Genomic DNA, 14409 nt, shown 5'->3' on the forward strand with positions numbered 1-14409 from the left:
TTACGATACATTAAACTTTACCCGCCTCAATAAGAAAAAATATTTGCACTTATAACTTTTTTTTTTGTGGGGGTGGGGGCACTCAAATGGATGGCTGGATATACATGTTGTGGTGATAAATTACATATATCAATTAGTTGGACCATGTATGTACCACTTTGACCAATCGTGAAAACGAGATGTTAACTCAATAAACGATTAGTTTCTGATTTCTGGTTACTTGATTCGGCCGTCTCGGTGATATGCTTTGTTAGGGCCTTTGGATCCAACAAGTCGTGTAGTTATTCTCTAGCTCCCTTGAGGATTTTTTGAAAAGGAATATAAATTGGTTTTAGCCTGTACATAAAAGAATGCAAATGGTTACATCCGATAATCATATTGTATTGTCAATTATTGAGACATTCTTTACAAATCTTTATAAGTTTTATAAATTCATTTTATCTGACGTAAAATACCAGGTTCATAAAATTCTAGGTTTATATACTGCTCGTAATTAATCAATCATGTATAACAAATCAACGATGAGTAAATGACGAATGGTGTTAAGACTTTCCTACACTATTCTATGCTGCCAAGCTTTAGTCTATTTCTTCAGTTCTCTCCCAAACATATTTAGCTTTATAACCTCCTCAAATACCCTAAACAGAAGAATTAAAGTTTCAATGATTTCCTTCAGGTTTAACTACAACACTTGCACTTGAAACAAATCCTCGCCTTTAAAGATGTTAAGAATTCATCCAAGCCACCCACGACTTCTCACAGTCACAGCAATCTCAATTCTCATCATTGGGCCTATATTAGAAGATCCATATCCGACACTTGGAGAGACTTGCCATGAAGAGCCGTTGACATAAAAAATAAAGCGCAACAAAAGGGAGTAAAGACACGCGGCAGAAGAATATAAATAACAAGAACGTAGATTAGCAGGACGGATAGGACTCCCGACCCGGTCCAGTGGCTGGTGCACACACTTTCAACCCAATGCTTCCATTCTCCTTCTCCCCCTTTGTCGGTTGCGTTCTCATTATTATACTCCCTCCCCGAGACCTTCCTTTCATTTTTCCAGATCTGATCGCCTCACCATAACAACAAATGGAGTCTCGATCGAGATCTATCCTCAAACCGACCTCCATGATGATCTCGGCCATTCTCTTCCTGTCCGTGATCCACACCTATCATTGCTTCTATCTTCCTGGTATCGCCCTCGAGGACTTCCAAAAGGTTTCCTCTCGGTTCCTCTTTACATTTTCTTTCTCATTCGCTTTCTCGCTTGATCTTTTCTCTCTCTCCTCATTTGATCTGTTTTTGATTTCGTATCTAGCAGAATCATAGGATTCGTATAGGACCTCCATGAAAAAAAAAAGGAAATTAATGAAAATTTTGCGTGTGAAGACGATGGCTGTAGAAGTCTTATTTCAGATTCCGGTGATTCCTTGAAATTTGAATAGATTTTGTTTACAAGTTAGTTTCATTTTACTTGATCATTTCTCTTCAACCTTCATTCGACCTTTTATTCAAACCACTTAAGAGGTAACTTCTTATATTATGGCCTTTTTTTTTACATTATTCGCTCTCTACATTGTAGTTTGCGGATCGAGTTGTCTAATGCAAATTAGGAATTGTATCTCGAAAGATATTTAATTTGCACGTTGTCATAATGGAAGCATGCTTGAATTTAACGGTTATTAGTTATCCAAATCTTGTCATGTGGACCTAATTGACAATGACGTAGATTAAACCACTTCGGATTCTACACTACACGCTATGGTATCTGGGAGTGCTTATTGTGAAATTATTGTGGTCTTGTTAATTTATTGATTGTTGGTGTTTTCAGGGAGATCCTTTGAAGGTGAAAGTGAACAAATCGACCTCTATAAAGACAACTTCCTTACTCATATTATTCACTCCCCTTTTGTCCACCACCAAAGATAGTTGACAGTGCAGAAAATCTTGGGGAAGTGCTTCGTGGTGACCGTATTGAAAATTCTCCTTATGAGGTCAGTTTTAGTATTTCTGATGTTGATGGTCAGATTGTTTACTTTATGGCCCTTAAACCATTTTCTTTGACTATAATTATGCAGTTTAAAATGCGAGAGCCTCAAATGTGTTCTGTTTTTTTACCGGATTACCCTTGATGCTAAGGCTGCAAAGCAGTTTAAGGAGAAGATTGATGATGAATCTCTGAGTCAATATGTAAATATTTGTTTCTCCAACATGAAATTCATCTTTGTTACTTGTGATAATTGTTCTCAAGCTTCTTTGATTCTTTTGACAGGATCCTGGATAACCTGCCCCTTGTTGTTCCAATTAGAGGGCAATATCAGGGTTCTCCTATTGTTTATCAGCTTGGCTACCATGTAGGTCTCAAGGGCCAATACACTGGGTTAAACTACACATCTAATTCCTTTGTTTGCAGATATTTTAGCTACCGTTTTTGCTTACTTTGTCTGATTATATGCAGAGCAAAGAAGAAAAATTTTTCATACACAATCATTTGGTATTTACTGTCAAGTATCATAGGGATCCACTGACTGACTCAACCAGAATTGTAGGATTTGAAGTTAAACCATAAAGGTTAGTTCATCTGAGTGCTTGCTTCTAGGTAAATTTTTATTTCTAGGCGTCCGTGGCTCATATTATAGTATGATTTTATGGCTCTTGTTTTGTTTAAAACAATGCAGTATTAAACATGAATGAGGGAAATGGAGGGAGAACACTCATTTAACAACATGAGACCCTCACACAAACGCACTGTTTTAATTCTAACAGTCCGCAAGAAGTTGAAACGAACAAGGAGATCATATTCACCTATGATGTTGAATACCAGGTGCCCTCTTCAACCATAAATGACTTAGGATTGAGAATTGCAAAGTTAGTTTTCCCCAATGTGCTAAAGATGGAGTTGGATCATTTTTTCTTGAAAGTTTTGACATCTGCCATCTATGAGGTGCTAATATTCTTGTATCTTCTTGCGCTGTTCTTTCAGGAGAGTGGTGTGAAGTGGCATCTAGATGGATGCATATCTTTTAATGAATGATGACCAAATACACTGGTTCTAGAATTGCAAAGTTAGTTTTCCCCAATGTGCTAAAGATGGAGTTGGATCATTTTTTCTTGAAATGTTTTGACATCTGCCATCTATGAGGTGCTAATATTCTTGTATCTTCTTGCGCTGTTCTTTCAGGAGAGTGGTGTGAAGTGGGCATCTAGATGGGATGCATATCTTTTAATGAATGATGACCAAATACACTGGTTCTCAATTGTCAATTCTCTGATGGTTGTTCTCTTCCTTTCGGGAATGGTAGCAATGATTATGTTAAGGACACTTTACCGTGATATTTCTAAGTAAAACGAACTTGACCCAGGAAGAAGCCCAAGAAGAGATTGGATGGAAGCTAGTCCATGGGAACGTTTTCAGGCCTCCATCTAATTCTGATATGCTCTGTCTATGTTGGCACTGGTGTTCAATTTTGGGCATGGTACTAGTTACCATGATCTTTGTCGTTCTTGGATTCCTTTCCCCTTCAAACCGAGGTGGTCTTATATTAAAATAGCTAAGCAGTTAAGGATTAGTTAAGGGAGTTAGAACTGTTAGTAGTTAGTTGAATTAGTTGTAAAACCTCTAGACTTGTGCTAAGCTTCTATGAGCTGCTATAAAAACAATGTAACTGATACACTGAAAGCAATGAGAAAGAATTCAATGTGTATTGTATATTGAAGCTCAATCTAGTTTCTTAACAGGTATCAGAGCCAAAGTCTTGAGAATTTTGGTTTCACGCTTCTAAACTTTCTTTCTCTCTGATTCTTCACTCATGGTGCACAATGGGTCTAGTCAGCAAACTGCTGACTCAGTTGTCATGGATCTACAACTTTCAGTTTGTTCCATTAATTTCTACAACTTCATGGCTGAAACCGCCGCTAACTCTGTCGTTGTCGCCTCTCTTTTCGCTATATATGATCCCCATCTCCTCCCGCAACAGCATCAAGATATGATTAACTGCCATAGCCTTTGCCTCGCTCGCTTTCGCGAAGCTGCAAAGAAGTCGAATCACTCCGCCAAGAGAATACTTCTCTGAGATCAGTCAATCGCGACCTCAACAAGCAACTCAGTGCACTGATCCAAGCCTCGGTCCAGAACCACTTTGCATCATTTGATTACAACACCACACCGTTTGAGTTGGTGAACTCTTTGGGGGACTTTATCTCGGTGGTGACGGTGTAGGAAAGGAAGAAGTTTTTGTTGTGGAAGATGAAGTGGATTTTGAGAGGGTTATGTTGCCCGAGCATATCCGTTAGGTTCAATGGATATCTGAACATGATGTGAAGTTGGAGCAGCGAGCCATCGTGTAAACTCGGGACTAACTCTGGCCGCAACTGCAAATGCTTCTCAACAAATCAGTGGAGCTGCGAATATGAAGCAAAAGGTTTACGTGCAAGGAGGATGAAGAATTGTTAGTACTTAAGCTGCGAAATTGTTGTTATAGAATAGGTTTTTTTTAGAAATTTTTTGTTGAATGTTCATTCACATTAAAAGTTTGCATCAATTCAAGTTGAACGGAGGGAAGCATCGTCACTTTCGATTCAAGTCGAACGGAGGGAAGCATCGACTCTTCTGATTCAAGTCGAACGGAGGGAAGCATCGGCACTTCCAATTCAAGTCGAACGGAAGGAAGCATCGGCACTTCCGATTCAAGTCGAACGGAAGGAAGTATCGGCACTTCTGATTCAAGTTGAACGGAAGGATGTATGTCTTACCTTGAAGGAGGAGGAGAAGTAGAGAGAATATTAAAATAGCTAAGCAGTTAAGGATTAGTTAAAGGAGTTAGAACTGTTAGTAGTTAGTTGAGTTAGTTTGTAAAGCCTCTAGACTTGTGCTAAGCTTCTATGGCTGCTAAAAAAACATGTAACTGATGCACTGAAAGCAATGAGAAAGAATTCAATGTGTGTTGTATATTGAAGCTCAATCTAGTTCTTAACATCTTATGACAGCTATGCTCTTACTTTGGGTCTTCATGGGCATTTTTGCTGGCTATGCCTCTTCTCGTCTATACAAATGTTTAAGGATCAGAGTGGAAGAAACTAGCTCTAAGAACCGCTTGCTTGTTCCCAGACATCGTCTTTGCCATCTTCTTTGTCTTAAATACTCTCATATGGGGCCAAAAGTCATCTGGGGCGGTATTATTCGGGACAATGTTTTGCTCTGGTAGTCCTGTAGTTTGGAATTTCTGTTCCACTTGTTTTTGTCGGTGGTTACATTGGGTTTAAGAAGCCAGCAATTGAGGACCCAGTGAAGACAAATCCCTGAGCAGGCTTGGTACATGAACTCTGTTTTCTTTATTCTGATTGGAGGAATACTTCCATTTGGAGCCGTCTCATCGTGCTGTTCTTCATTCTTACCTCAATATGGCTGAACCAATTCTACTACATCTTCGGCTTCCTCTTCTTGGTCTTTATTATCCTCCTGATCACATGTGCTGAAATAACCATTGTGCTTTGCTACTTCCAGTTATGCAGCGATTACCTGTGGTGATGGAAGTCGTATCTCACGTCTGGCTCCTCAGCATTGTATCTTTTCCTCTATGCTACGTTCTACTTCTTCACGAAGCTGGAGATCACTAAGCTGGTTTCGGGGCTACTGTACTTTGGGTATATGCTAATTGCTTCATATGCATTTTTGGGCACCATCGGATTTTATGCATGCTTTTGGTTCACTAGGCTCATCTACTCGTCTGTCAAGATCGATTAATTTGTAGAGCAGGATATGGTTTATATGATATATAATCTTGATTCAAAGATGTATCACGCTTTCAGATGATATAATCTCTCATAGGTTATGATTCAAGTTTATGTAATATCTTAATGCTCAAAATTGAGTCAAGTTTTTTTAATTGATTGGAGAATAGCGTTTTCTAATGTATGTTGAGAGAAACTTCGCATAATTCTTTATCAAACGTCTTATTCTCTTTTACTTGCATTGGAAATTTCTGTGAAGATTTCAGGAGAATCGACAGCACGCATAACTTTAGTTTGTTAAAAGAAAAGAAGAAAACCACATGCAATTGATTAATAACGGTGGACTTCTTACTAGAATTTTGAATCACTTGAGAGTTACCTGTACCATCTGATATTATCAAACCACGTGCTATAAGGAATTTAATTTTATTGTTTGCAAAAGAAGAAAACGCTAGTACAAAAAGCTCTTAGAACCTAGTTATTATTGTAGATGCTACTTCCTGGGATGAGTATACTGGGGTCGGCAACGCCTGCGGTCACCTTGACAACATCAAGTGCACTAGCTTAACGTTTCTTCCTGGTGTACATCACGGAATATGCTATGACCCCGGTGATGAGAAGGCCGCCGACTGTCATAGTAGTCATGGAAACCGGAAGCCTGCGTGTTTGGTGCAGCACTCCTCCAGGGTTGTGACCTGGTGGCCTCTTGGATGCTTCCACACCTGCTTCTCTTACCTCCTCTGGACTCATCCCGTGGGTATCTGCGTTTTTTTTCTCCACCCTTCAACCATTCTCTAACAACTTCAAATTTGATGTTCTCAGTAACTTTAATGCTTCCTTTATATTCCATAAAAGGCTTCATCAATGGAAAGATCCAATTTGCCAACCTTTCTTGGAGAACAACTCGTATCGGTTGCACGTAATCTTGTCATGCCAAGTGTTCACCCTAACAGATGGCAGTAGCACCGCAACTCACTGTTCATTGATGGAAGCCGCTATAGACCACAGCCCAACTTTGTTATTAAGTGAACACAAAATAATGGGCTTAAACTCATGAAGACCGGCCTGTCTTGGGGAAACAACCCTTTTGTATAGCTGATGGCTCTTTCACTATATATTTAACCGTTGCAATGGCCAAGAAACAGTTGGTCAGACACCACAGAAGGCCTGAGGCCAACATTAGCAGTTAGCACCATCATCGATGTAACGGCTAGTTTCTAATTCTCTCTCCTGTTCAGCCTCACCTATTATAAATACAGCGAGACCCTGGACTCCCAACTCAGTTTTCTCTTTGTTATTTATAAACAAGTTCACTTCACTTCCTTTTTCTGCTCAGCCTTTTGTCCAAGCTCTGATTATTACCCATGGCTGTTTTGTCAAGAAGGAAGATTTCTTCTTTGGTTTTCTTTTTCTATTTTTAAGCTTTACAGAAGCTAAAGAAATCTTGGTTGGTGGGAAGCCAGACGCCTGGAAGATCCCATCCTCTGAATCAGATTCTCTCAACAAATGGGCTGAAAATTCCCGTTTCCGTATCGGCGACTCACTCGGTAATAAAATAACATAATTCGAGTTTAAATATAATGCTGCATTTCTCTTTGTGGCACATTCTTTTGTTTTTTTTACTTATTAATTCGGTTTTGGTATTTATATGTTTCAGTGTGGAAATATAATGGTGGCAAAGACTCAGTACTGCAAGTGACTAAGGAATCTTACACAGGCTGCAATATCTCAACCCAATTGCAGAGTACAAGGATGGAAACACCAAGGTGAAGCTTGACAAGTCAGGGCCATTCTACTTCATCAGTGGAGCCCAGGGCCACTGCGAGCAAGGCCAGAAGTTGCACGTTATCGTGATGTCTCAAAAGCGCAGGTACACTGGAATCTCACCGGCACCTTCTCCTGCGGAAATTGAGGGTCCCGCCGTAGCTCCTACAAGCGATGCCGAGGGGTTCAAGGCCAGTTTCTTGTCACACTGGCGTTTTGGCATTGGGGTTATTCTGAGATGCGTGCGTAGCTTTTGGTTTGAGAATAGATAGGATTTTGCAAATCCGGGGAAAGATTTTTTTATTTTAGTAGCTGAGATTACAGCAGTTGTGATTCATTTATACAAATGGTTCCATCATTTGCTAATTTTCCGATTCATCAAGACCCGCATTATTCTGAGAAATACAGCTAAAGAATTCTGTAAACCGCAGCCAACACATCATAACTTGTATGACCGATACAACTGAACCAGAAACTGAGACAAAAAAAGGTGACGCATAAGTAGAGTGGGCTTCTGTCACTGGCTTCCGGAGGCCAACACAATTGAACCCGAAACTGCAACACATCTAGAGGTGGCAAACAGGTCTTTCAGATCGGGTTTGGGTCGGGTCATTTCGGGTCGAATAATTTTGGGTCTAGATTAAATTCGGTTTAATTTTATTCGGATCAGATCTGGTTCGAATCTAGTTCGGGTGTACGGTAAATCATATCGGGTCGAGTATCAGGTCAGGTGATTATTGGATCGATTGTTTTCCAGTTCGTATCAGATCGGTTGATTTTTGGATCGGGTCGGGTATCAGGTCAGGTCAATATCAGATCGATTGATTTCGATTTAGGTCAACCTTTAGATCATGTCAAAATCAAGTATATAGAATAATTGATATATGTCTTCTTTTTTGTTAATTGTATCATTTAAGTTTAATTTCAATTCTCAATCGTTCAATATTTTAAATTAAACCATCATTTAGAGATGATAAATCGATAATTTAACACAAATATGATCCTATAATACGTGTTAGAATTTGTTATCAAAATTTTATATTAATATGCATAAAAGTTTCTAATGAAAACTATTTAAAAATAATTTTTTATTAAAATTTAATTTCCAATTATAAAGTTAATATTTTTATTAATTTTAAAATAACACATAAATTTATTTGTTAAGTTTTAGTCATAACATAAGTAACTTTATATCATTTTATTATAATATAATATTATTCATTTGTTTTAGTTGTTTTCTATTACTTTTATTATAAATCTAATATTTTATAAAAAGTAGATAAGTAAATTTATTTATTATTGTTTTCAATCTTACAATTATATTCTTACTTTTATATTCCTCTTAAATTTTCTATTATTTTATTATAATATAATATTTTTATTAAATTATCAATTTTATTTAAATTAATTTATTATTGAAAATAACTTTTTATCGTTTAATAACTTTTATCAATTTCATATGTTCGAGTTAAATTCGGTTCAGTTGCTTTCAGATCGGGTTAAAATTCAATTTGGGTTTTCTTTTGGTTCGGGTTGCTTTCGGTTCAAGATACTTTTGGTTTGGGTTAATTCCGCTTTCAGTTCGGGTTAATTTCGATTCCAGTTGATTTCAGTTTCGCTAGATTTTGGATCGGGTATGGATCGGTTCAGGTATCATGTCAAATTTAATTATCATGTTAATTAATATCAGGCATTGGATCGGGTAAATCGTTCGGATAATCGGATTCGATTCAAGTTTGCCAGGTCTAAACACATCTATCGTATGATGTATCGTTTAATAAAATTATTTATTTATCAAATTGTTTCAAAAATCTTTTTTTAAGGAAACGAAATTATTTTATTATCATCCTCAAGCCACACAAGGACAATAGCCAAGATCGGGACTTTGTTAAAAACCTCCATAAATTTAGGTGGAGGAAAAAGAGTCTCCCAACCTAAGCCACAATGAATCAAATACACACATGAATGATTAAAAAAAATTAAGAGTTGTGCCCAACTAGAAGTTATAAGCGCGAACTCTAACAATAGAGAAGATTTAGCAACAAGGCTAATTCACAAACACAACCACAAAAATTCTATATCAGAGAGCCCCACAACGATATTAAATTACTAAAAGCCAATGGTCAAGCCCTCAAACCGTTCCAGAGATCTTTCTTCAACACCCACCATCAATTATGCATCGTCAAATTAAATAGACTATCGTAGCTCAACAAAAATACCGCTGCTCAACCTGATCGATTTGTTTAACCAGAGGTACTTTGCTTGGAAACCTCTGTAATCACAATACTCTCGTTCAGAGTGATTCCCACTTTCCCCAAATTTCCAACATCTTAAACTGCCAATCTTTTTATAAACTTACTGCATCTCCAAGGTCAAACATCAATTTAGGAGTAAATGTCTTTACCATCCATCCAAAGCTTCTAAGACCTCATGTAGAAGCTAGTCATAGGCATTGATCAGAATTAGCTACTCATCGGACCTCTCATTTGATTATTACTTGATCACTAATATGATGCAATAAACATTAAATAGACAAACTGTCAAAATTCTTATGCAGCAAAGAGGATCAGTTGGCTGAACAAACCGCCACACGGCTCTGTAAAACATGTTCACAGCACGGAGAAAACTGCAGGAAACCATCAACTAGTTACAGGAACTTTCATCCACACGGAAGGAAAAACTCCTTGGGAACCTTTTTGAGCTAGGTTATGTGCTTCTATATTTTTCTCTCTATGAGCAAAAGAAACCTTCCAGGATCGACTTAAGCAGGTCGTCCTACATTAACGAAAATTTCAATTTACCTAATGAAGGTACAATCCAAGAACCATGCTCTGCTCTGCTGGTGCAAATTAAAGATATTGCAGATATGCATCTTGTAAAGTCGATGAGAGAGAAAATCGCCCATGGCCATTTGCTTTTGGCATAAATTCCAATTCTCATGGTCACTAAATCCACGATACTCTTTACCTCCCAAGCTTTGTTGTTGAATATCACCTCATTGCGAGCCAACCAAAGGGACCAAAAAATGTCGAAAAATGCTAAATGCCATAGAGGATTCACCGACAATTTTGGTGATAATGATTCCCATATTAGGAGAAGATTTCTCGAAGATCTCGGTATAACTAGATTAACACTCCAACATTTGCACCACTCCTGCCAGACAATCCATGAAACCTCGCATTGATAAAAAAGATGAGATGATGTTTCCTCTACCGTTCCACAGAAAGCACACTTATCCCTTTCTATGTTTTAAACTCCTCACTTCAAGAGTTCACCGATTACTGGGATACGGTTTTGGATTGCTCTAAAAAAAACTTCACTTTCGGTGGAGCCAATCCTGCCCAAACAGATTTCCAAATGCGATCAATAGACTCCTCATCGCAAACAACAATCTCATAGAAAACCTTAGGTGAATAAGTACTCGATGAACTTCCAAACCATTTGAGACAATCTTGTAATGATGAGTTTAAAGCAGCTTGATTAAGAATCTGAAGAAAACTTCTCCATTGAACTACCTCTCAATCAAACAAGTTTCTCCTAAGTTCAACCACCCATTCCCATGTTTCGTTTGCTTTGAACCCAAACTCACTGACTTTACCAGACTTTTCCTTTGCTAGTGCGAAAATTCGGGGGAACATGGATTTAAGTGGGGCTTCCCCAGCCCAGGGATCCTCCCAAAAAATGATTCTCTGACTATCACCAAGGATTAATTTTAAATTGCCCATAAAAATGCCATTATACTTGAATAGTAGCTTTGAAATATTTTTCCAAATCCATGAAACTTTACCACGCTTAACTGGATTAGGAATGAGGCCGCTCGAAGCATCACCCGTTTTTGCATCAATCATCTTTCTCCACAAACTATTTGGCTCAAAACCATATCTCCACAATCATTTTTTTAAGAAGCGATCTATTTCGAACAAGGATATCATAAAAACCTAACCCTCCATAATCTTTCGGTTTTGCTATATTGTCTCATTTTATCCAATGAATAGGTCGATTTGGCGAAAGCCCCCAAATGAATTTTGCTACCATTTTATTAAGTTTGGTCGCAGTAATCTTCGATAGTTTAAATAAACAAGTGCATTAAAGTGGTAAATTTGACAGGACAACCCTTACCAAAGTTAACATTCCTCCAAAAGAGAGTATTTTACCTTTCCACCCTTCCAATCTGGCTTGAAATTTATCAATGATGGGCTACCACAACGATTTAGAATTACGTCGATGACCTAGTGGGAGCTCGAGATAGCTACTAGAAAATGTCTCGGTATTACATTTGATCGCTACAACCCGAGTCCAAAACACTAGTCTATATATTTATTCCCATCAGTTTCATTTTTTGCATATTTAATTTGAGTCCAGATGCAATCTCGAATATTTGAAGAACCCTATTGATATTAGAGATATTATTCTCGGATGCTTCTGAGAAAAGGAAATATCATCAGCGAATTGAAGGTAAGAAATTTCCAAGCCATTGCTGCTCAATGACACACCTTTAACTAGCTTGGAACCGACCGCTTTCTGCAGAAGCGAAGTGAGAGCTTCCCCAATGAGATTAAACAAGAGTGGGGAAAGTGGGCATCCTTACCGCAGACCTCTACTTATCGCAAATCTAGCTGTTGGGGCTCCATTTACCGACACTAATATGGTTGCGGTAGAAATACACATTTTAATCCACTTTCGCCATCTGTCCTCGAAACCCATCTTTTGCAAAACCCAATCAAGAAAACCCCAATCTACATTATCGTAAGCCTTTTTTAAGTATGCCTTAAATGTTACAGTTTTCATATGCTCCTCTTACAGTAATCTATCACCTCATTGGCAATTAAAACACAATTCATAATTTGTTTGTTTGGCGTAAAAGTGAACTGAGTCTCGCTAACAATCTTGCTGATGCAACATGATAGTCTCCTCGAGCGAACCCGATATATAATTTTATAAAGACTACCCACCAAGCTAATAGGTTTGAAATATCAAAGCTCTTCGGATTAGGATTTTTCGGAATGAGAGCTATATAGGAGTAGTTTAATGAGGCATCCTTTAGCTCCCCTTGGTGGAAGTCATTAAACAAATTCATCACGTCAACTTTGAAGGAGTGCCAAATTTTTTTGTAAAAATCATGTTATATCCATACGGGCCAGGAGCTCTTGAGTCATCCGCTGAAACTATAGCTGACCAAACTTCTTCCACTGTGAAAAGACGCATCTAAACCCAAGGCAGACTCGATATTCAGCTTCTTCATATCAACATTAAACAATTTCACTAGCAACGTAGAAATCTTATTATATATTCCACGAAAATGGTTCAAGAAAGCTAGACAAATATGCTTATTATCGCTAAGGATTTGATCTCCTACTTGAATAGAGGATATAAAGTTTCTTTTGTTTTGAATTGAAGCAAATGCGTTGAAAAATTTGGTCAAACCATTTAAGGCGATAATTTTGGAGCCATTCTCGTTCCTCTCTTCTAAGTCTCGTCCAAAGAGAAGCTCTGTAGGAATAGATAGCCAATCGGACGTTCTCTGAATCAGAAGATGATAGAAGATCCGCTCCTAACTTCTCGATTTTCAATTCAATGTCTCTAATAGACATAGATTCTTTGTTTTTGACCTCCTTAACCCAAAGCTTTGTGGTTGATTTAACTATATGGAGAATGTTACCCACTCTTGTTCCATAGTTTTCTTCAATAACCCTCTTAGTTGATTTCACAAAATCTGGGTCCTCCAGCCAATGAGTGAAATGTTTGAAAGATCGAGCTCCAAAATTAAAACCTCTCTGGAGATATTAGGAACTTGTCAAGTCTGCAAGCTTTTGGTTTCAATCCTGACCTTTTCCATGTGAAGGAGCTGTCAGATAGAGGAAGTCAACCAAATTGTTTATCTGTATGAACTCCCTTTGGATGTTAGCAGCGTGAATATTCATTGGTCCTGAATTTCTCCGAGCTCAACAAGACTTGGTTAAAGTCTCCTCCTATTATCATGGCAATTTAAGGACTTCAATCATCTCAGACATGCCTTCCAAGAAATTTCATTTCGCTCGCTTCATTAGGAGCATAAATATTTAAAAGACCACATCAATTTAACTCTTGAATAGATCAGATCAAAAGTATGAATCTGTTATTGATGTTGGTAGATTCCAACTGAAAGAAGCTCTCATCCCATAAGGATAAAGACCACCAGAAGCTCCACTCGATTGAGAGAATCCCATTTTTCCTCTTGCTCCCCAAAGTTTGAAACTTAACCAAGCTTCAACCATGCTTCTGCATAACTAACTTGGTTTCCTGAATAAATATAATTTTTACTTTGCTAGTTGAGACAACTCTTCTGACAACCCTCAACTTTTCCGCCTGTTAAGACCTTTTACATTCCACGTAATAAATTAAAATTCGTGCTTATACAAGAAACTCACAAAGACAATATTTCACATAGCCACGATTCAGCTTCACTGCATTTCCACTTCTTCAACCTCCGTAAGCGACTAAGAACTACATCATCTGAAGCATCAAAATTAACTCTCAGGATTTACTAACTTCAATAATAGTTTCCGCTTCAGAAAGAATTATCCCACTCGAACATCCACTTGAGAAGATCTGGGAAGGCAAGTTGAGTGAAGAACTATCCGTGCAATCAGTTTTTTCCCTTTGGATTTTGCTCCTCTATATTCTTTTTGTATGGTATGAGCTTACATTTCCAAAACTCGAAATCCCCCTTCTGAGGGCATTTCTATATTCTTTCTAGTCTTACCTTTTACTTTTTGACTTGATGGAATACCATTATTGAGTTGAAGAGCACTAGGGTTGGTTATTTCTACATCGTTAGCTTCAACCGGGACATCTACCAGATAAGAGTGTTGATCGAGTGAGTCGATCACAGTGGACGGCACGGTTCGTGCTCGTTAAAAAAATTTATCGTTA

General features: G+C 38.0%; 3 pseudogenes; 2 read left to right on the forward strand and 1 right to left on the reverse strand.

The window, feature by feature from the left end:
- The first annotated feature begins 946 nt into the window (after nucleotides 1-946).
- LOC120193886 lies at nucleotides 947-5746 on the forward strand (annotated as a pseudogene).
- Nucleotides 5747-6154: 408 nt separating this feature from the next.
- On the reverse strand, nucleotides 6155-6929 carry LOC120194228 (annotated as a pseudogene).
- A 119-nt stretch (nucleotides 6930-7048) lies between these two features.
- On the forward strand, nucleotides 7049-7792 carry LOC120193930 (annotated as a pseudogene).
- The last annotated feature ends 6617 nt before the right edge of the window (nucleotides 7793-14409 follow it).

The sequence above is a fragment of the Hibiscus syriacus genome, unplaced genomic scaffold (assembly GCF_006381635.1).
Source record: "Hibiscus syriacus cultivar Baekdansim isolate YM2019G1 unplaced genomic scaffold, ASM638163v2 tig00116997_pilon, whole genome shotgun sequence".
In the NCBI taxonomy this organism is placed as follows: domain Eukaryota; kingdom Viridiplantae; phylum Streptophyta; class Magnoliopsida; order Malvales; family Malvaceae; genus Hibiscus; species Hibiscus syriacus.